Source organism: Sinocyclocheilus grahami, unplaced genomic scaffold (assembly GCF_001515645.1).
Source record: "Sinocyclocheilus grahami isolate Dianchi unplaced genomic scaffold, SAMN03320097.WGS_v1.1 scaffold1058.1, whole genome shotgun sequence".
Taxonomy (NCBI): Eukaryota; Metazoa; Chordata; class Actinopteri; order Cypriniformes; family Cyprinidae; genus Sinocyclocheilus; species Sinocyclocheilus grahami.
The window spans coordinates 251,616-275,927 of NW_015506237.1; the positions used below are offsets into that span (position 1 = coordinate 251,616).

The 24,312-nt window shown below is 37.0% G+C and overlaps 1 protein-coding gene across 2 annotated transcripts in view; it reads right to left on the reverse strand.

Moving 5' to 3' along the window:
* Window positions 1–24,312, reverse strand: part of LOC107566210 (serine/threonine-protein kinase PAK 3) — a 181,367-nt gene that overhangs the window by 125,809 nt on the left and 31,246 nt on the right. The window lies entirely within an intron of this gene.

Below are 24,312 nucleotides of genomic sequence, written 5' to 3' on the forward strand. Positions count from 1 at the left end.
ATTAGTCCTATCATGACAACTTTCGGGAGATTTTAGCATGGTAATGGATATGACAACGTTTATGTATTTGGTCTTGGTGGAACAGATCTGCTATGCTGCTGCTGTTGGTTATTGCTGTATTTGTACATTATTGCTGCTGCTGCAAGCAAGTACAGGAAGTTGCTACTGCCAATACATTTGCCGATATGGTGCTGTGAGTATTTAAGACATACTGCTGCTGCACAAATAACATATAAAATAACCCCCCAAAAAGCTGGAACGAGAAGATAAACAAAACAGCTAAAATGCGTATGCTAAAATGTGTATTACCTAGGTAAGGAAATGTGCAATGTGTGTCATTACAAACAGGAATCACATTGTAGGCTGATAGATGTAGGCCGAATCCAATGTTTGCTTTACTTCCTGTCTCCTGAGATACCTTCATCTGATCGATTTTTGAAGGCAGCATAGTTGTATCCTTCGCTGCCTTCAATGTCCCACAGTGCTATGCGTGTGCGCGTGAGAGGAATGTGATTGGTCGAGCAGGATTGAGCTCGCAAAAATAAAATGGCAGCCAAGAAGCCGGTTGGAGCACAGTTTTTTATAAATTTGTTTAGTTTTCACTTTCAAAAACATTTGATTGCATTTCTAGCGAGAAATTAGCATTGCAGTTTTCAAATATGTGACTGCTTTTTGCAAAGACACTCTCTGTTTATAATTCAAATAGATTTTCGCTACGCTACCTATGAAGCCTGTTCGAATGCGTTTATCGGAGCTGCCTTCGTGCACAAACACTGCCTCCAGAGTCATTGCCCGATAAGGCAGCATGTCAGCAAGTCAGCTGCCTAGGCTTTCAGACACAGCCGAAATCACTATTAATCACGTGATTGGGATGGGAAAAAATGTCCGTGGGAGTGGGCGGGACCGAGAATCATAATAACACTATGATACCCAACTTCATTCACAAATATACCTTTTATATAAATAAACTATATTTTAATTTTGAACTCAATTCTAGTTGCCCTGTCTCTTTATGCTCTCCTCCTGTTTGCTTTGTTGTGGCTGGTTAAGCGAATGACGTGCTCCACACCCGCAACAGTTGCTGGCGGTAATTTACCAAGTTGTTATGTCAATGCCAACCACCAATAATATAAGAAAAAGACTTACCCATGCACTTTGTAACCGCAGAAATCATAATCAAAATGGAGTCAGACATGAAAGCCACGCTGAAACGTCTACTTTTGGAAAATGATACTTCAGCTGTGCTCATCGACATTTCTGGGCGGTCTGAAGTAACCAAAAAATGTTTACGAGTTGAGAAAGACAGTGTGAAAACGCCATACGCCAGCGGCAAGACATGTAGACAAATTATTAAATACCATTCCGACTCAGGCACGAGTGGCCTTCAGCATCACACATGCAAGCAGCCCACTCAAGGCAACCGGCAATTTCTTCATTTATGAAGCGTAAGGTGCCAATGACTGTAAAGTCGAGATTCACAGACGTGATGGCTTGTATGTGCACTGCAGCCAGGATCTAGGAGAGTTCATTATTGTTGAAGGATGAGGGTTCATTGAAGTTGCGAAAGAGCTCATTAATATTGGGGCTAAATATGGAAGCAGCATTGAGGTCAAAGATGTGCTACTGAGGCACGCACTGTTTCTCGCCACGTTGAAGACGAATACGAGAAAATAAAGAAACATGTTATGCTACTATGCTATTAAGCTTCAACAGGTAGGCCTGGCTGCACTGCTTCCTTTTTGTGATGTTTAATGTTGGTCTCTATTTTTTTAGCCATTTTGGAGCCTACTTTTATGGGATTTTAAATTAAAAGCATATGGTCAAATAGTTATCTGTTCATGTAAGATCATGTGAAGCCTGAAATAACATTTACATCAAACTCTATTCCTTTAATGCCCAGAATGTGCTGTGACAACTGACATTTGGGCAAAAGAAAGAACAAACACAGACTACATAACAGTTACAGTTCATTATATTCTTGGATGGAAATTGTTGAACTGGGTCCTGGCTACAAGGGAGATCATGGGTGTCAAAACCCATGACAATATCAGAAGTACTGTGGAGTCTATCCTTCAGGTATCTGTCTTTTACCCCCAGTTTCCTCCTGTGTTACATATATGTGTAGTACAGTGGTTCTCAAACCTGTCCTGGAGTACCCCCAGCACTGCACATTTTGTATGTCCCCCTCATCTAAAACACCTGATTCAACTCATCAGCTCATTAGTGGAGACTGCAAGACCTGAAGTGGGTGTGTCGGATATAGGGAGACATACAAAATGTGCAGTGCTGGGGGTACTTCTTGGAGAGGTTTGAAAACCACTGGTGTAGTACATACTTAAAGGTGTTATACAGTATTTATTGGCTTGTCCAATAATACGGTACTATTCTATTCAGTGTCTCTTATATTTCTTGTTAATTGTTCTGACTAGCTCAAGCTTTAACAATATATTGGTAACACTTTATAATAACTTTCATTTATAAATAATTAGCAAACATTTTATAATGCTTAACAGATAATTAGTTAATATATATTCAACATAGCTAGAAATATGAGATAATGTTCTTGTTAATGTTTACTAATGAACTTTACATTTAAACAACTAAACATTAAAGGGATCATATGATGCAATTTTAAAGATCATTATTTTGTGTTTTTGTGTATTTGGTGTAACAGAATGTGTTGACATGCTTTAATGTTCAAAAAACACATTATTTTTCAAATACTGTACATTATTGTAGGTCCTCTATGCCCCGCCTCTCTCAAACGCGTCGTTTTCAACAAAGCCCCCTCCTTTGACGTGAAGTGCAGTCTGCTCTGATTGGCCAGCTGACCCAGTGCATTGTGATTGGCCGAACACCACAAGCACGCATAGGAAATGTAACGACCCTTACCATAATCGCAGCTTCAGTTTTCAAAGTAAATATCAAGACTAGTTAATAATGTTGTTAGTTTTACCATCAGTTCAAGTCCGAAAGGGCAACAGTTGCGTGACAGACACAGTGATGATGCAGTACACAAAACGTGGTTAAGACAGCTGACGATTCAGAAGCTCCAGATTGTCATAGCAAAGTCGAAATTGACCCTTTTGTTTAGTTTTTTTTTTTAGAAATAGCCTTTGTGCACAGCCAGCCTTGTACTCTTCTAGGTAAAAAAAAACTGTCGTCCATAAAATGCGTTGCACAAATTCGAACATCTGGGTTGTGCTGTTCTGTTGTAAATAAATCTTTACCAATGATTCCTAATTGCATCTACTTCCGGAAGGCCAAATAAGTGCTTTTGCTTTCGCACTGAAACACAGCGTCTCCCTGACATGGCTGCATCAACACGACTGCTCTTCCTGAAACCACGCCTTCTTTCTTTGCGTGCACATTTGGGCGGCATTATGCTAATATTTCCACATAGTGACGTAGATATGTGGGGGCGTGTTAGAACGAGCCGTTTTAGTTAGGTGTGGTTGACTCTTAAATGTATAAAGAATATCTCTTTGGATTTGAGACTTTAGTCTTTGCAACTTTACAGATCTTCTTTATGCATCAAGAGCTTGTAACACTCCAAAGAGAAAGGAAAACTTGAAATCGCATCATATGACCCCTTTAAATAATCATATGTTAATCATTAGGTAATGTAAATTGAAATGCTTACAAATGTCTGTAAATATTCAGTTCATATGATCTTGATTTGTTGGTCTTTGTTTGATTGTGTAGACCTCTATTTACACATCTTAACAAATAATCTATTCATTATTAGGGCCACCATTATCTACAAAAAAGTTTCTTGGTACAAAATCCAAAACCCAACAGGAAGTCAATTATTTTGAATTTCCTGTACGATTTTTGTGCAGTTTTTGCCATTTCCAGGCCTTGTACTTTGACGAACTCCTCCTACAGTTTTAATTGGATCATCTTCAAATTTGATGAGGGTTATCTTAAGGCCTTTGTGACGTTAAATTGTGAAGATCTTGAGTTTTCGTAAAAAGGGCGTGTCCCTGGCAGCCTGACAAAGTTTGATATTTTGCCATGAAACAGGAAGTTGCTGTAACTAAGGCAAGCAATCTGCCCCAAACTTCACACGTTTTATAGGTGTTCTGTCCTGAACACATGTCCATGCCCAAATTCAGTTACAGTCATAGCGCCACCTGCTGGCAACAGGAAGTGTCATGGTTAACACTGTTATGGAATCAAAGGAACATATTAAAAAGTGTCAACAAGTGTTAAATAGGCTGGCAATGTGCTAGAAACATGCTAAAACATGCTAGCAACACGTGCTAAAGTGCTAAAACATGTTATTAATGCCATCAAACAGGAAGTTGTTGTAACTCATGCATACAATGTCCAATCTGCCTCAAATTTCACATGTTTGATAAGAGTCCTGGCCTGAACACATCTAAAAGCCAATATTCAGTTATAATTATAGTGCCACCTGCTGGCAACAGGAAATTACTTGTTTTACACTAACTTAAACATGCAATGTCCGATCTGTCCCTAACTTCACATTTTTGTTAAGAGTCCTGGCCTGAGAACATTTACATGCCAATATTCAGTTATAATTTATAGTGCCTCTGTTGGCAACAGCACATTTCATGTTTTACACTAACTCAAACATGCCATGTTCAATCTGCACCAAATTTCACAGATTTGATAAAAGTCCTGGTCTGAAGACATCTACATGCCAACATTCAGTTACAGTCATAGCGCCACCAGCTGGCAGTAGGAAGTTTGGCACATACAGTATAAATGACTTTGACATATTCCTCCTATATTTATCACTTTAAATGCATATTGCCCACCATTATGTTTTCCTAAAGCCACCAAGTGGCGGTGAGCCCAGATGCGAGGGCCCTTTCATCGCTACTTGCAGCTTTAATTTGTTCATGTTTTTGCAGTACCCAATCTAAAGTGGAAAATATTTATCATTTGCAAATGTTTATAAATGTTTACTAATCATTAATACCTTTATGAGCAGTCATCTCAATGGCAAAAAGTGTCCCGAAAAATCTCTTAATCATGTATTAATCATTTGTTCATGTTTTTTTCAGTAGCCAATCTAGAGTTGAAACTATTCATCATTTGTAAATGTTTATAACCAATTACTAATCATTTAGTATCTTTATGGGCATTTGGACTTTTAGCTAATATAACAAGATTTGTGTAAAGGGTGGCTGGTTAAGTTTAACTAAATGCTTGCTAAAGACATAACAAATTGTAATTCTGGTGCAAAAAAAAAGTTTTTATTGGTCTCATCACTCATGTTAGTATACTACTCTTCAGTATATCATTAAACAGCATATTCCTTGAATCATAAATAAACAGGAGAAAACAAATAATTTTTTAAAAGAAAATACTTGTTCATTTATCAAAGCAATATAATATAAACAGATTGAACCGTGTTCCCTTATAGTAATAAAATTGACCCCTGTGCACTGTTGACCATTTAACCAACCCTTAAACCTACCCATACCACCAAACCTGTCCCTAACCTTACCCGTATCACACCTCAATAGCAGCAGAAGTGTTGTGCATTAACACAAGCTTTTAATCATTTTATAACATCCGTTATAATCATTTGTAGGTTTTCAATAAGTCCTTGATCATATGGAATTTAAAGTGTAATGACATTTGTAAGCATTTGAACTTACATGAAATAATGATTTGTTTGAAAATGATCTAATGTTTAATACGTTTATTAGAAAATATTAACAAGCACATTATCTCAAGTTTCTAACTCTTTGAATACAGGGGTTAAAGCAAAGAAAAAAAAAGTTTTTGACTGAAAATTTTTCCTCTGCCAAACCCCATTCCACAGCCATACCTGTAACACACCCAGTTTAAGAGCAGTGTTTTTCTTGTAATTAGGAGCGCTTGTCCTCCTAATTAAAAAAATGTAGGAGCACCTTCTAATCAATAATAACAAATTCTGATCAAGAATTAGCCTTCCTAATACAAGCTGACATTTGACTCAGAGTGATTTCAGGGGCATTTTCTTTTTACCTTTGTAAATGCATTTTTCAAATTTTATTAAGTGTATGCAGTGTTTCCTCTAGGATTTTTTCCAGCTGTGGTGACAAGACTATTTCTCATGGACCATGCCCCCTCCCCTCCCTTCCCCTCCCCTCCATTTATTTTAACTAAAAAAGTCAAGTAAATAGTAAATAATAAAATAAGAACAAATAAATTAATGACAATCAATAGCACAAACAAAAACAATAACAATAAATGTTTTCAATTAGGTCTAACTATAATCTATTCAACTGTAAAATAACACTGGATGTTTATTTAGGCTGCTGTCTGTTTAAGACCTCATGCACAGATCTAATATACTGCTACACATGGCTCTATGCTCACTTTTCTTTTTAGGAGTGCTTGTCCTCCTAATTAAAAACATTTAGGAGCACCTTCTGATCAATAATCCAAAAATTCTGATCAAAAATTAGCTTTCCTAATACGAGGTGACATGTGACTCCTTAAAGTGACCTACAGGTGTATTTTATTTTTACCTTTGCAATGGCATAATTTTCACCCGTCAAATTAAAAAAATTCTGTTTATAAGCTTTTTAAAATGTCTATTTAAACCAATATAATAAGAAGTAGAATAAGACAAATAAGTTACCAACCATATGAACTTAGATTCATTCAATTGATTTGTTTGAACAGCTGATGTGAAGCAAGTGACTGTATTGTATTAAATCAATAAAACATTTGCATACTCCTTAATTATTAAAAGCTGTCACTCTCCTTATCGCGATCTGTGGGCGCACAGAAAATGAGAGCGCGCGAGTGAGTTCTCAAGACTCAAAAGCATGTGCAAATGATACGTTCCGTCATCGCGTTATAAGTGCTGAACCTATTCTTTGTTTTGTGTGTGCTTTGCTCTCCATGTCCCTTCCTTGCCCTTATTTGGTCCTTCCTGTTCCTGTCCCGATTTATTTCTATTAGTTCCAGGTGTCCCATTGTTATTAGTTATCCTCATCACCTGTGCCCCTCGTTATCTGCCTTATTTGAGTTCTAGCCCGTTCTGTTCTCCCTGGCTCGGGGCCCTCTTCCTCGCCCGAGAGCGTGCCCGAGTGCTCGCTTCAGTGTCGGCTTGAGCCCCAGAGCTCGCTTCAGTGTCAGCTCCAGCCCCAGTGCTCGCTCCAGTGTCAGCTCCAGCCCCAGAGCCCGCTCCAGTGTCGGCTCCAGCCCCAGAGCTCGCTCCAGTGTCGGGGGGGTAGTAGGGCTCCAGCCGTAGGGTCCGGGACGGGGGCTGGGGCCGCAGCCTCGGAGGTGGATCCGCCATGGCTTCCTAGTCTGCCTGCACCACCATAGCTTCCTGAACTGTCTGATTCGGCATGGCCCTCTGAACTGTCTGTTCCGCCATGACGCCCCGAACTGCCTGCTTAGCCATGGCGCCATTACATGGAGTAATGTCAGACTCTGCTCCTTGTTTTGTGTGTGTTTTCCTCTCCATGTGCCTTCCTTGCCCTTATTTGGTCCTTCCTGTTCCTGTCCCCATTTAGTTATATTAGTTCCAGGTGTCCCATTGTTATTAGTTATTCTCCTCACCTGTCTGCCTCTCGTTATCTGCCCTATTTGAGTTCTAACCCGTTCTGTTCTCCCTGGTCCAGAATTGTATATGTCTACCCTTGCTACGTGTGTTTTCCTGGTTCCCTACATATGATTAAATTCTATATGTTTGAATTCGACTCTGCATCTCCTTGTTCCTCGCTCTGTGCTCCTCACAATGGTGAACCATGACAGAAGAATTGTTATTAATAGCCTCAATCCAGTGCCGAAATTCAAGTCCTGCTCTGTGTTCTCTGCTAATAACCCGACTGTGAATGATGAGAGCATGTTATGTTGTCAGTGAGAAGCTGCAGCCATGGCGGGGATGAGTTTTGGTGTGCCGGCAGAACAACAACAATGCTCCACATGTTTCTTTTCCCTTTATTTTTTTCCAGTTGATGGAAATCCGTCGTAGCGACGGGAAACTTTATGATCAGAAATTTCCCTTTTTTCATTATACGATGAAATACCTGTTGTTTACAGATATTTTCTGTATTTTAAAGTTACAGTTACATTAAATTTACATATAATTTCTTGTATTTCGGTATTACATAAATGTTCTGTTTTTTAAAAGGAAATTTTCTGTATTTTCACAGAGTAATGTGTAATTTTACATAAAATGTTATTTAATATTTACAGATTATTCCTGTAAAAATAGGGAAACATTTTTTTGGGGAATTTTTAGCCTTTTGAAGATTGTTAATCATGTGAGGGTTAAAGTGAGGTTTTAAGGTCAAATAATAGTATTTGTACATACAGTGCATGTACTGTAAATTATGCATTGTTTATTTTACTACTCTTTTAACCTTGTCTTGCAAATAAATGCTCATTTTAACCATTATTGGGTACAACTCGGATTTAGGATATTTCCCACTTCAACCCGGAAATAATTTATGGAACGTTGCTCTTTTAATGTTTACAGATACTTGCAATGTTTTAATGCTACTAATCGATAGTAACAATAATGTTACCAAGCAGCCTACTTTAAACGTTACTAAATCCAGACGTTACTTCCGGGTTTGTGGTGGGAAATATTCCACATCTGAGTTGTCTGGAAGTAGCATTATTATTATTATTATTATTATTATATATATTTTTTGGAATGCAACATATTAGTGTAGTGTGTGTGTGTGTGTGCGCGCGATGACGCAGATTCAAATTTGCCGCCAATCTAGCTCAGCCCAGGATGGTTGGCTGAGCTGTTTCTGTACCGTACGACGCGACAGCTGACAACAACATGTGTGAAGTAATACTGTTAGTTGAAGACAAGGTTGTTAAAATGGATTGGATTTCACCACATGAGTCTGTGTATGTTTGTATCTTTTCCAGATGTGTGGCATGTCTTATAATCAGTGTACTTACTTAAAAATAATTCCTTTGTTGTTCTCCTTGTATATGAAGGAGGGGAAGAAGAGATGAAGAATTTGTATCCCATTCTCAAATATAAGCAAGAGAGAAGGAGAAAAACAGGTGTTTTCTCATTTTCTTACTCACTGACCTTTAGAAGTACGCTTTTTTGAGGTGTCTTTTCAGGCAGTCTGTGTGGTGGGATACTTTAGGTTTTATGTTCAGGGTCAATTGGTATATTCGTACATTAAGTGTACTTGTACGCTTGGGTAGGCACAGTACAAAAAATATGCAAAAGCATACAATATTAATATAGACAGTCTTTTGTGAATATAACTTTTTAGCAGGATTCTGATTGATCAGTAAATAATGCCTAAACCATAAAAATACCTTTATAATGACCTAATTTAATTATAAATGAATTCCAGACTAATAAAAGTAATTTGCCTTTTTTATATGGATCAATTTAATTAACTATGTAACATTGAATGTGCATTCACACTGTGTGTGCCGTCACAGTAATTTTACTATCTCCTAAGAAATCAGACAAAACATAAAACCTTTATACTGTAAAATAGGTAATCAACTGTTAAAAGTGCTGCAACATTTAAACTAATTTAGCCTATATAAAATCAACCCATAAATTGAATGAATTTAACCCCAAAGGATTCGTGAAAATGTAAATGTATCTACGCTGTTAATATGTAAAAGTGGCTGAGCTCTTACATTATTTGGAACAATTTTCATTGATGAAATAGAGCAAAATCAGGCAGTACTTGTTTATTGAACTGTTGTATTAAATCAATATCACATTTGCATACTCCCTTAATTATTAAAAGCTGTCACTCTCCTTATTGCGTTTGAGTTTAACAAAAGGATAGAAAAGAGTAACTAACAACTACTAAGTGGGTACAATGAGTGGATAAAGTGCAAAAGATTGATAGATGCGTGTGACTGAGTTGGATGTCAATCTGGACATTATCTTATAGAAAGATAAACTGAAGTTTCCTGGAAGTAATAAGGCAAACCTTATTCTAGATTCAACAAATAAATTGAGAGATTATTTGTTATTAACTGACATCAGTTATATAGAATCTAATGCAAATTAGATAATCAAACTGACAATACACACTAATGTCAATGGTCTGTGGAAAGAGGTTTGGAAAGAGTGATATTTAAGTTCCGCCTGCTCATTGGGGGTTGCTGCTGATGTTCACGACACGTGTATGTGTGAGACTCCTTGCTGAGATGGCTTTAATACTGACAAATTCTATGGCAGTAAATGGGTCTGCTTAAGCTACGTCAGCCTTAGGCTAATGAGAGCTGTCCACACTAAAGATGCTCCCATCTACTGCACACATACACTCTCACTCAGATGGATAAAAATGGACATGAAAACAAAAACAAAAACTGGCACACACATGTAAAGTACAGTAACAGATGGAACCTGATCTTTCATTAACCCCTTACAGACAAACTGCACACACTCAAACTGAGAGAGATGGCTACTTAATTTGCTTTCTCAGTGCCTCTTTTTCACACACACAAAGTTAGGGTAAGAAATTGACTACAGGATGAATGAATAAATTGAAGAGAAAGCCCTAGTACACACTCCGAGATGCAGACAGGTAGAGTATGTGAGAGTCTGTAAGTGCCTGTCTTTCTCTCTCTGCAGGACGTTACCAGATGGCACTCAATCCTCTATGCTCATCCAGTATAGCAACTGGGGCCCTATTAGAACCTGTATGTGTGTGTAGATATACAGTACATCGTATTTTCTCTGACTCTGACACCAGTTCTAAATCTATTCAGTACCCTGCTTGTGTTTAAAGGTTAGAGTTCTACCAGTATGCCCTATGTATTTCATATGCATTGTTGTTTTTGCAATAACGAACCAACTAAACCGCTTAACTAAATTGTCTCAGACCACCAAATGCTTAATATAAGAGAGAGTGGACACTTAAGCGGGCACATTTAATTAGTGCCTCAACGCGCTCAGCTTTAAACATGGGCGTAGAATATGCAGGGGACAAGGGGGAAACGGTGTTACTTGATTAAACTGCGTAGCGTGAGAACGGCTGGACCAGTATCTCTCACACAGCGCTGACAGATTAGCCCGGCGCTTTTGCTGCTCTCTGGAAGTGATAACCAACTCTTGATTCAAGAATTACAATAGTTTTTCATTAGGGCAACAACAAAGGAGAATTTAATAGTTCTAATAAGCTTTAATTGAAGTAAAATATTAATTCAATAATTAAAGCCTATAATATAATGGAATATTAATGTTGTTAAATGCATTTGGAGTATATTCAAAATTATATTTTATTATTTTTTCCTGTCCTTTATTTATTAATAAATAATTTATTTATTTAAATTAAATGCCCTAACCCCAGCAAAACATTAATGGGGGGACATGTGGGCTGGGTGGGCTGAAGCCCAAGCCCTGATGATTGTCCTCTTATAGGGCAATAAATCTCTAATAATAAAACTGTTTGAACTGTACGTTCAAAAGTTGTTTTGACCATATATATAGAAATCTTTAATACGCATACTCATTGCAGCTCTGTGTTGGAGATTTGATTGAGAAAAAAAAAATTAAAAAAGTATTATTCCTGTGTTAGAAAACGTTGTGGTTTGCTATAGCCCCAGATCACTAATGTGTTCTTAATCTGGGCCAGCTCACGCAGAATGTCTAAAACAGACTCATAGAAGTAATAACTTATGATGTGCCAGGAAATCCCTAATATGTACAAATGCATCCAGCTATCACTGTAGCTAAGCTGAATAAAAAGCAAAAATATTTAAACACACAATTGCGACAATAAATGGTTTATGTGTGTTTTTCAAGTCATCTCAAGGCAATAAATAACATATATGAATGCAGTGCTAATTGACATTTAATTTATTACAGTATAAAAACTAGGGCGGGACGATATGGACAAAATTTATATCACAATATATTCCCTAATTTCGGTCGATATGATATAATTCCGATATCGATATGAACAATATTTATCTGAAATAGAAATCTTTTGTAACATTATAAATGCCTTTATCATCACTTTTGATCAATTTTAAGCATCCTTGCTAAATAAAAGTATAAATTTCTATAATTTTTTTACCCCCCAAAAAATAATAAAAAATTATACTGAATGGAATAGTGTATAATGTTACAAAAGCTTTCTATTTCAGATAAATGCTGATGTTTGGATCTTTCTATTCATCAAGGAAACATGAAAAAAAAAAATTTACTCAACTGTTTTAATTATTGAGCAAATCAGCATATTAGAATGATTTCTGAAGGATCATGTGACACTGAAGACTGGAGAAATGATGCTGAAAATGTAGCTATGATCACAGGAATAAATAATATTTTAACATATATTCAAATAGAAAACTCTTTTAAATAGTAAAAATATTTCAAAATTGTACTGTTTTTGTTGTACTTTGGATCAAATAAATGCAGTCTTGGTGAGCAGAAGAGAATCCTTAAAAAAAAAAAACCATTAAAAATTGTACTGTTCAAAAACTTTTGACTAGTAGTGTAGACCAGTCAAAAGTTTTTGAACAGTAAGATTTTTAATGTTTATTTTATTATTTTTTTTTTTTAAGAATTCTCTTCTGCTCACCAAGACTGCATTTATTATTCTTATAGATTATTCTGCTGATTATTCTTATAGATTGAAACAAATGTGCTTCAGCCAGAAAAAAATGGTATGAAAAGTGGTCCGAGTTGCTGCAGAAAACAAAAAAATTGAACAACAACAAAAACTGGAAATGTTGCTGGAGATGAGCTTCTTGAAAATGCAAACTCATTCTCTGCCTGCAGGAGGCGCTTTTTAGAGTGATAAAACTAGCGGTTTTCCCAGTAACGGCTGTAATCAAAGCAGCTCTGCTCATGAACGCTATTTTATCAGATCAAATGAAATGCCATCGAAACATTTCTGAAGACAGTCGGTTCCCTTCAGAGATAATTCATATAAAACACCCGCTCCGTGTTATGATTTTGAAATGTGCAGTGCTCCTGTTTATTCAATGAAGTGAAATGCCACAAATAAATCAATGTATGGCAAACACTGGTAATGTATATCGAAATATCGGAAATGTGTTTAAAAATCATATCACCGTTATTGAAAAAAAATTATATTGCGATACAAGTTGCAATTGAATTATTGCACAAAACAAAATGTATACATGAATAACAATTACCCAAAATCTGTATCAAAAGGGCCAAACCTTACAAAAACATGTTTAACAATAATTCAACATAAAACACATAGGCCATATAAGAAACTCTACATTAACATTCCTATTGTTACATGTATTGACCCTGTACATAAAAAAAGGAACCAAGTACAGAGAACATTTAGCAAATCAGTAAAGTGCAAAATCCTTCAAATGGTAAGGCAATCGTCCTAGGAAGCACATTCCGAGTAGACACTGGAGTATCAGGTGATTCAGAAACACCTGTTGACAGTCCAGCTTCAGGTGTGCTCAGTGTTGGAATCAACAGTCCAGAGTCCGAGCACATTTTCCATAGGGCAGGAAGGTTGTAGGGTTCCAGGTGGTTGCAATTGTGGGTGAGGTTGCAACTGCGGCAACGGTGGTGGTTCCAACGGAACCTGAGGTGAGGGGAGTCCCGGTGGCACAGGTGTAATGTGGGGTGGGAGGAGTCCAGACAAGGTGTTCAGAGTGGTCGGCTGAACAGGGGAGGAAGGTGAGGTAAGGGTATGGGTGTTCTTTGGGTCAGTGATGTACGGTTTCATGCAATTGTAATGAATGATTTTTGCTTTCGCATGAGGTCTAGATACATCCCGAACTTCAAAATGAACAGGGGTCGGCTGAACAGGGGAGGAAGGTGAGGTAAGGGTATGGGTGTTCTTTGGGTCAGTGATGTACGGTTTCATGCAATTGTAATGAATGATTTTTGCTTTCGCATGAGGTCTAGATACATCCCGAACTTCAAAATGAACAGGGGTGGAACTACCAAAGGAGCATATTGGTTGCAAAACCTCATATGGGCCCACCCAACGTGGATACAGTTTGTTGTGGCGGTGGGCAGGATCATCCACTAAAACCAAGTCACCACTGTTATATGGAGTGTATTTCAAATGACGATCATAGTTCAGGCATTGTTGGTCTTGAGCCTTGTCTCGGAAAGCAGTTGCAGAACGATAAGCACAGGCCAGTCTCTTGCGCAATTTGTTAGCATATGCTGCTGGTGTGCCCGCTGTTGTTGAACTGGAAGCATTATTGTCCTGGAGTAGTGCACGCGGGCTTCCCGGCCATTAATTAGTTTGTTCACAAGGTGGCAACACTGGCCGTTGCTTCACAATTTAGAAACAGTGGAGACCGTAAAAGAACAACAACAAACCACTGAATATGGCAAAAACAACAGATGCCCATGTTGACGAGTGCTTGTGTTAGGGGATTAAACCATACCTGCAACCCTAGTCAGGGCTCAACGCTAAAGATTTTTTCTACTGGCCCGTGCTTCCAATTTTTTCTTGCCCTGGCAACATTTTCATTGGCCCTGCTATAAAAAAAAAATAGTTGCTGTTATCAATGTTTTTTGAACGGTTATATTTTATTCTAATAAATATGCTTATATGACACCAACATTTTAGACACCAATTACATTTTGCAATTCTCGATTCCAATTTCGATACCACAGTAAAAAAAAAAAAAAACCTAGCTTAAAAAATTTAAAGTTTAAACATTAAAGACAAGTGAACATTCAGTAAATAAGAACAAATGAACAAATTACAAGATATAGAACAATTAAATATATAGAACAAAGATACAAATTAAACAGTGCTTTAGGTTTCTAGGTGTTCGGGTACAGAAACTGAATAATCACATGTTAAATAACATTGCATATTCTTCACTCAGTGATGCAACAATTTAGATTTTTCATGGCTGATTTGATTACCTTTTTTTTTTTTACAAGCAAATTGTCCGATTGATTTTTTAAATATTGATTGATTGATTGATTTATTTAAGCAAGAAACAAGAAAGAAGGAAAATGTCTGTAGCCATTTTAAATAAGAGGCAACCACTGCATTTTAGTCACGAATGCTACATACATGTAACGTCAAGTTTTTTATTAAAATTAGTTTGTATAATTTGAAAATCTGAAGCAAAAACAGAATGGTCTGACTTTAGCTTTGTGAAATTATACAACAAAAAAACATCTGGACGAAACAAAAAAGAAATTGGAACAAAACAGCAGAAGGACTGAATGACAACGCCAATTCACTCTCTGACAGCAGGTTGCGCTTCTGGAACAGCAGCAATACAGCATTTCCTTGGTTACCACTGTAAATAGTGGTCCCAAATGGCACACTTCATATGCACTTGCGGTCTTGCGGGCTTGTATTGGCCACCGTGCGCATGAATCCGGTAAGTCTACGAGACCGTAGGGTGTCCCATATTGTCATTTTAGCTTTCAGAAGGATGCTCGCGAGCACCCCCTTTGCAGCCGCTATGCACCCTTGATACACACTTCTGCCGAGCCCGCACAGAGGCGAGCTCCACAGCAGACTTCTACCCGACAGTCAAAGCGACATTACATCATGAAAGTGTGGACTCAGAGGAAGACCGCGAGGGTGCGATTTGGGACAGGGCCAGAGATACATTCATATAACCCCCCACTCCCAATTCAATAGGATTTTCTTCCAACATTGTGTGCATCGTGAATAGTTTGCTCTGCCTGCTACAGTATCTTCTCCTCTTTGAATCTGTCTTCAGCATCTCTGGCCTCTGTTAACGGCCGTTTACAGACATTTCCACACAAACAACATTTTGGAAAATGATTGCAATGCAGTTTGTGTGCAAGCTTGGAACAGAGATAGTCTGAAATAAAACAAAAAATTGCTGGTCGACTGGTGCATCTGTGCTACGCTGTGTAAATTAAATATTGATTAATCATTGTTAAAGCAACAAAGTTACTCGCCAAGACAGGTATTTTGACATACTTTTGTATGTATTTTTCCGTTCAAGTGCAAGACACGGCTCTCTGTGTGTGCGCTGTTCACACAGAACACAGTCCCAGCAAACACAGTATGTTGTGAGGACGTCGCCAGTTGGTCGTCATTTGGTCAGGCTGAGTCAGACTGCACATTTGCTGTGGAGTATGCAAGATAAGTGTTGGCGCCCCCCTGTAATCTAGCCCCTAACATGAACTCCCAACAGGGGCGGAGCCAGGGGATGGCTGTGGCCACCACTGACCTAAGCTTGGCCACCCCACTCAAAACTGCAGTTTTATCCCTTTTTCTGACAAGAAATTAATTTATTAAGACGCGGAACCGCCGTATTTCTTTATGACCACATCAAACGGGAGACTTTTCAGACGCGTACTTCAACTTCACCTCAGCGCCAACCGCAAGTCAAACGAGCACGGAAATTAAGGAATATGTGCCAAATGAGCTTCAGTAGAACAACAGTGAACTGCGGTCAGGTGAGATGTTGTAAGGCTATTTGTCAGTAAAACAAACTTTCCTGTCCTGACAGCTGTTTTACCGTGCTCACAGCGCACACTCTTCAACTTTACGCGAATATAAGGTGCACGCTCTATATAGCTTCATCATAAATAATGCGTGCAAGAAACTATGAGCATACAATGAAGTTCTGTCATCAGTTAAGTCATGAAATTACCAAAAAGGCAATTAGTGCATTAATTTATATATAGCATCACATTAAAAAACGTCTCTCAAATGCATGTACTAAAATATTGTGCAATTCGAGATCACAATATACAATATAGGCCTAGACCAGGGGTGGCGAACGTCGGTCCTGGAGAGCCGCAGGCCAGCAGAGTTTTGCTCCAACACTTATCAAACACACCTGAACAAGATAATCAAGGTCTGAAGGGTTACTAGAAAGCTACAGGCAGGTGAGTTTTAATTAGGGTTGGAGCTGATCTCTGCAGGGCTGCGGCTCTCCAAGACCGGAGTTCGCCACCCCTGGCCTAGACAATAAGGCGAAAGCTGTGTTTTTTTTTTGTTTGTAATTTAATGCCCAAGTAAATATGAACACAGTCCACTTATACCAGAAAACATGGCCTATTTTTATTTTGTAAAGTATAAACGAAAATGAAACCACTTAAATGCATAACATAACTAATTTTACATTCTGGCATTTATGTGCTCTTGACTTCCATCCTTTTTTATTTTTTATTAACCCATTTTTATCACTATCTGCAGGGCCGGATTATCCATAGACGGAATTGGGCGAGTGCTCTGGGGCACCAGCGAATAAGGGGGCACCAAGTGATTAAGATAATGATTAGACCTTTAAAATATTTTTCATGTTTTGTATATATATTATTTTGCTGGAAGAGATGCAGATACAACATGAACAGTTAATGATACAATATATACAGAGAGAATATAAAATATATGCATATATAAAGAATTGCGATTGGGTCAGTTCCAGCCTGCATCTCATTGTTTATACGTAATACTTAACATTTACAAGCACAAAATGTCAATTTTTGTACGTTTTTATTGATGCTAAAACTTACAATTTAGACATATTTCAACATTTAAAACATACAAATCGCTACGTATTTTTAGCTGAAAACTTAAAATATGTACGTATCTTTTATATCATTAAGATATTCATATCAATGCATTTTTATAATTTTATCAATAAGTGATTTAGACTTTTAGACCCCTTAACCTACCCCCAAACCTAAACCTACCCATTTTATAGCGAATATAAAAGGACATAAAACGCAATTGAACGAAATATGCAGGAAAATAACCATTTTAGTAACAACAGCATTCAAAATATTTTTACAGTCGCTAATCCCACTCCTACCTCTAAACCTAAACATAACTATTTCTGTACAGTATAAGAAAAACATGACAGACTGATAAATGCAATTACAATAATTTATTTATTGCAAAAATGTCAAAAGCAGTACCAAAAGTAATCTAAATGACGATGCGTTGCAGTCGCAGTCCTCTCTGGCGGTTTGTGAGTTGCAGAGCAAAATTTATGTTGTTAATCACTGAAAATATCCTGATTATTTTCCCAATCCACTCCGTGAAGGTGAGGCAATGAGTGTTTAATTTTCCTTCCGTAAAACGTGTCGTTTGAAGCGTCAACATTTGAATTAGTAAAGAATTCAGTAAGTTAGCGCATTCTTTGCTGCTTACGGTCACTAGACTCGCTGCTCGGGACGGAGATGAAGATCGCCGAATAAAGGCTTGGATTCGGGTCTGTTCCTCGCAGTCATATGGATTCTGAAGATTTGGATTACAGCGCACAAATAAAATTGTTTCATTTCGTAATTGTTGTGTTTTTGGTATATTTTATAGTTCTATTGTCAGTCACAGCATGTCGGAGAAAACGCCTTTTGTGGCCCATGGCAAACAAAGTAAACATTACATGACAAGTAAAGGTTGAACGATTGCAGAAATGTTATTTATTTTAAGGGTTTAAAGTGAAGTCTTGTTTAACATTATGTAGGCCTATTCTTGGAAACGAGCTGGCAGCAGAAATTACAGAACAGAATGAAATGTCATAATTTCATATTAAGTAAGCGAGTAAACAATTTAATAATGCAATTGAAAACATAAGGTCATTGATATGACAACTAAAAACAACATCAATAATAAAAGTAATACCGCACTTTCAATATTCATAAAGATTCACTTTTAGGTGTCGTCAAAACATCAGTTTTGTACGTTTAAATGCTGAAAATACGTAAGTATTTGTATGTTTAAATGCTGAAAATACGTCAGTATTGTAAGTTTTTTAGTGCCTGTAAAAACGTAAGTGTATGTTTTGTAGAACCACATTCAAAATGGATAGGCAGCATGGGGGGGCACTTTAAATGTGGTCACCCTAGGGTAGAGGTCTTCTCGGGTCCTAAAATCTGTACCCGACCCAAATCGACCCGAATCACTTCTTACCCGAACCCGACATGCATAAATTATAATTTTTTTAAAAAGAAAAACCCGACCCGAGACAGACCCGATGAAATTAGACCCGAGTCTGACCCGACTCGACTGCATTTAATTTAGAACCCGAACGTAATTTGACTTGTGTGCAGCCTGCAGCCAGTCAGGAAAAATCCCGGTGTAATGCTGACTGATTTGGCTCCATTACTTTGATTTATTTAACGTTTATTCAATTTATTATTAGGCTACTTTATATTAGTGCCTGCCTGATGGAAACAAGTTATTTGTATCCTTTCAATTGTGACCAGTGGATTTGAAAAATAAACGTGATAGTTTCATAAAAAATAAATCGATAGCCTAATAATTCATGGATTTGCCAGTGTTGTCTGCAACCTGATCTCTGGCGAAAGGCTTCTGCACACAGAAAAGAAAAGCCCTGTATGAACAGGCAGCATACTGAATCGAGTGGATTTTCCTGATGAATCTCATATCTATAAGATTATTTCTGTGTGCGAGGTTACAAACGTATGCTTCTTTTCTATGTGCGTTCCTCACTTAACACGAAAGTGAAAGTAGCCTACGCATACGGGATAGTTTAAAAGAATTCGGGTCTAATCGGGTCCATTTGGAAAAAGCATGTTTATTTTAAATTACCTGAGACCCGAGGCCGCTAATACTGAACCCGACCCGTGTCCGAGGTACTCGTTGAAGTTTTGGACCCGAACCCACTTGGGTCTCGGGTCGGACCTCGGTTTTTTGGATCCAAGTGGACCCGTGAAGACCTCTACCCTAGGGCACTACACTGTGTTAATCCAGGTCTGACTATCTGCATGTCTCATCAAAGAGTGTGCAATGATGGAGAACAAGCTTTTGGGGGTTTTGAGAACCAGAATCAAGCTGACTAAGCAATAAAGTGAGCCCCTTTGTTAAAATACCTGGAGGTGGGATATAATACACAAATTGTCATATTCATTACTTGATCTAATTCACAAATATCTCAAATACAATTTAGTAGAAATGAATTGTATTCATTTGTGTTTTAGGCACTAAAACAGTCCAGTACTTTATAGTCAAACACATTTTTATATTAAAATAATGTAGGTTTCTGGGCCACCCCAGACTGGTTGCTGGCCCCTCCCTGGCCAACCCTATAAAAACATCCTGGCTCCGCCACTGACTCCGACAGAAAACTTTCTGTAAGTTAATGACCGAAAGCCCATTAACTAACTTGGGCATGGAAGGATACAAACTCATCAAGGGTGAAAAAAGTGACAAAGGTATGAACGCCTTCCCCCCATTTTACCATAGCAGTTTACAACACACTTTTCTTTTTTCTTTTCACCTTTTCTTCTGAGAATAAAATGGTTCCATAAGAATGGTTCTGTGTCTGTCCTGTTTGACTGCCTGTATGACATAAAATGTTGGATGGACATAGACTTCTTACAGCTAAACAATGACAAAACCGAAATTGTTATCTTTGCCCCACCAGATTTGACCTCTGACATAGTTAATCAGCTCTTCAAATGTTCATGACTGTATCAAAAATCTTGGTGTCATTTTTTATTCCAATTTGAGTTTCGATAAGCAGATTAGTGCTATTGTTAAAAGCAGTTTCGTTCAGCTAAGATCTATTGCCAAAATCAAGATGATGCTTTCTAAGAAAGACCTTGAAACTGTTATGCATGCATTTATCACCTCAAAATTGGATTATTGTAGCTCTTTATACCTAGGTTTGCCTAATTCACCTGTAAATCGTTTGCAGATGGTTCAAAACGCAGCAGCCAGGCTATTGACTGGCACTAAAAAGTTTCAGCACATTACTCCTGTGCTTGCCTCTCTCCACTGGTTAACCACTGGTTAAATTTAATTTAAGTTTAAAATATTGCTTTTTTGTTTATAAACTTTACATGGACTTGCCCCTCATTATATCAGTAATCTTCTTGTCCCGTACAATGCCTCCAGATCCTTACATTCTTCTAGTCATGCTTAAGTGGAAGATTTCTGCCACGTGGTATAAATACACATACTATTGAAATGAATGTCATGATATTCCCACTATAACCACTAGATGGCAGCAGAGGCTCATTCATTGTCTCTTTTACCATTTCCACTCCGTAATATAGCTCTTTTCACATGCTTTGATTTCGGATTTGTATTTAGATATTATAAAATCACTATTATAACATTTAAAAATCACCTCTTTGTCAAAGTTCAGCATTGTTTTATACAAAGTATTAAGTAGCAAGAGTTAAAAAAACTTAAAAAAAAAAAAACTTGATCTACTTGAAATCACACGATTCGAATTCAAAACGAATTCAAAACGGCAATTTTCGGCGAAAGGTGGCTTGTTTGTATCCTTGCTAATAGAGATGTAACGAGTCACTCAACTCATGATTCTATTCACGATATTGATGTCACGATTCGATTTTCTCACTATTTTTTTTTAACAAAATGTGATTGAAGACATTATACCGTAAATGAAAAGGTGTCATTTTATTAGGTTATTGCTCCACGGTTCTTTGTGAAATTGAAATATAACAGAACTAAATTGAAATTTTTAAACAAACAAGTAAGTTACACAAATAAAATAAATATCTTAATATGAACAATCTAAGGCTTTGTCTGTGCTCTTTCCATTTAAAATTAGACGCAACCACTGGATTTTAATCATGATCCAAACAAAGATGCAGCATACATGCAGCATGAGTAGTTTTTAATCTAAATTAGACTGTATAATTTCAAAATTTGAAGCAAAAACAGAATGGTCTGACTTTAGTTTTTTTGAAACTATACTACATAAAACATATCTGAACAAACAGCAGAAGCTCTGAATGAGACGCAGATTCACTCTCTGACAGCAGGTGGCACTTATGAACAGCAATGATACAGTGTTTCCTGGGTTACCGCTGTAAACATAGCAGAGCTGCACTTATGAACACTACTATAATATGTATTGTTCAGAGTCAAGATGAAAAGAAAATAATGCGTAAACTTTTCTAAAGATACTCAGTTCCCCTCAGAGATATATTCATATAAACTCCTACTACAATTGTATCGCGATTTGTTTGGTATCTCAACGGATTTGAATCGTCACATATTTGAATCGATTTTCGACCGGCTCGCGGTTAATTGTTACATCCCTACGTGTTAATAATCTCACTTCCTCTCAAATGTAAATCAAATGCCCATTCACAAACATAGCGTGACTTTTTTTACTCAGATACTCAGAAATGAACTGATATTAACGTTAATCACTTTGCCATCTTAAGCAACAACATTAATTGTTGAATGAATTTAGAGTCTTTATAGAGCTTACCATTTTCTGTTAGTTCACTTGGATATTGCTGTCCTTATTTTAATGTATTGTTCTTTTTCCCCTTTGTCTTTTCTGTTATTTGCCCCAGACAGAGCGTTTCACTCCTCTATTAATTTTGGTCATGTGACTCTGTCTGTACCAATAATGTGTCGAAGGGTGAGCGGTTGATATGTACTCAGTTTATTATACATTTTTGAACTCATTAAAATGCTAAAAACCATTAAATAAATTTTTTATATTACATTATTTTTTAACAACTAAGCTTTTGATTATTTATAACATTTTATTAAAGACGTTTTTCACAGAATGATTTTTGGCAAAACGCACTGCATATACTGCATACCCCCTTTGTGCTAGTGATGGGAAGTTCGGCTCTTTTGGCTCGGCTCCCTTAGAAGAGCCGGCTCTTATGGCTCCCAAATGGCTCTTTATTTAGTATCACTCGGATCCTTCTATTTTAGCCCAATTTAGCAGTTGTGAATGGTTTATGTGTTAATTGGGAAGCAATTTTTTTATTCAGTGTTTTCATAAAAGCCTTATTTTTATTAAAAAAAAATTTCGTTACAAAATTTTTTTTACACAGATACTATTATTTAACATTTTAATAAAACTTTAATTGAACAATTGAACACAGAACCACAGTAAACAAATAAATAAAGCCAAAAGTCTTAACATTAAGACACTTTAGTCTTTAGTGCAGGTTGGCATTCAGAAATATCAGATACTTCAGCGTGGATGTGCTGATGCGATTTCATCCTCTCTTGTGATTATTTGTCCTGTTTTTGAGAAGACTCTCTCTGAGGGGACTGATGTTGCTACAATGCAGTGTCTTCCTACCTTAACTAATCCGGCTCCCCTGTCTCTCTCTGTGTACCTGGCCTGTACCACTATACTTGCTATCTTCGAAGCGTGTTTCCCCATTCCTTCTTTCACATAATGGTATGATCCTAGTCTGTTCTCCCATGTGATTAGCCGCATGTGTATTTTCTTCGTATTTTTTTTTTCGTAACGAAAAAATGCATAAAAATAAGGCTTTTATGAAAACACTCAATTAAAAAATTTCTTACCAATACACAAACTATTCAAAATTGGCTCTGGCTGAAGATTCGTCTCTCACCGATGGGAGTCAGCTCTTCTTGTTCGCTACAAAGAATTGGCTCTTAGAGCCAGCTTATTCGCTACTCTGGCTGTGTTTGAAATGGCATACTTGCTTACTGCTTACTGCCCAGTACATAGTGCATACTGCCTACTATTTTTTTTAAAGAATAGTGTGTGAAACAGTATACAATAAGCAATAAATGTTTCAGAGTGGTATGCTTAAGTGCCGTCACATGACAAACACTGAACATTAATTCAGCACAGCTGTCAAGGTTGTTACCTTAGAAACAAATGAGCTAACTGTTTTTTTTACAAAGGCTTGTTATTAAGGCTTCATACTAGTAAACAATGCTATATTGCCCAATTGAACTCATTTCATAATTGATTAACTTTACATATTGGACAGAACTAAATCAACACTGAGCTGTCTTTATTGACATTTTTGGTAGTTACACTAAGTGGCGATATATTAAAAAGTGATATATTCTAGTTACACTAAGTGCAAATAATGATCAATTCTGTTTACACTAAAATAGCCGCATTTTCTTGTAAATTATCAAATATATATATATATATATATATATATTGTATTAGATAAATGCCACTTTATTGGGACAAAAACCTACCTAAAGCATACACCGCACTGTATTGTTGAGGCGTTTTATTTCCACTTTTCAAATATTTACGTAATTTTTATTAAAAATAAAATTCTTTCTGATCTGGTATGTATGGAAGCCCGTTTCCGCCACGGTTGAGAAAAAATATAATTCTGTAAGTCATAATGAGAAACTTTCTCAAAATTATGACTTTGCATCTCGTTATATTGAGAAACTTTCTCGTAATAATGACTTAGTTTCTCGTAATAATGAGAAACTTTCTCGTAATAATATGGAAGCCCGTTTCCGCCACAGTTGATAAATTATAATTCTGTAAGTCATAATAATGAGAAATTTTCTTAAAATTACGACTTAGTATCTCGTTACATTGAGAAACTTTCTCGTAATAATGACTTAGCTTTTCGTAATAATGAGAAACTTTCTCGTAATAATGACAGCCTAATCCACAAAAAAAAAAAAAAAAAAAAAAAAAATTCCCCGCCGG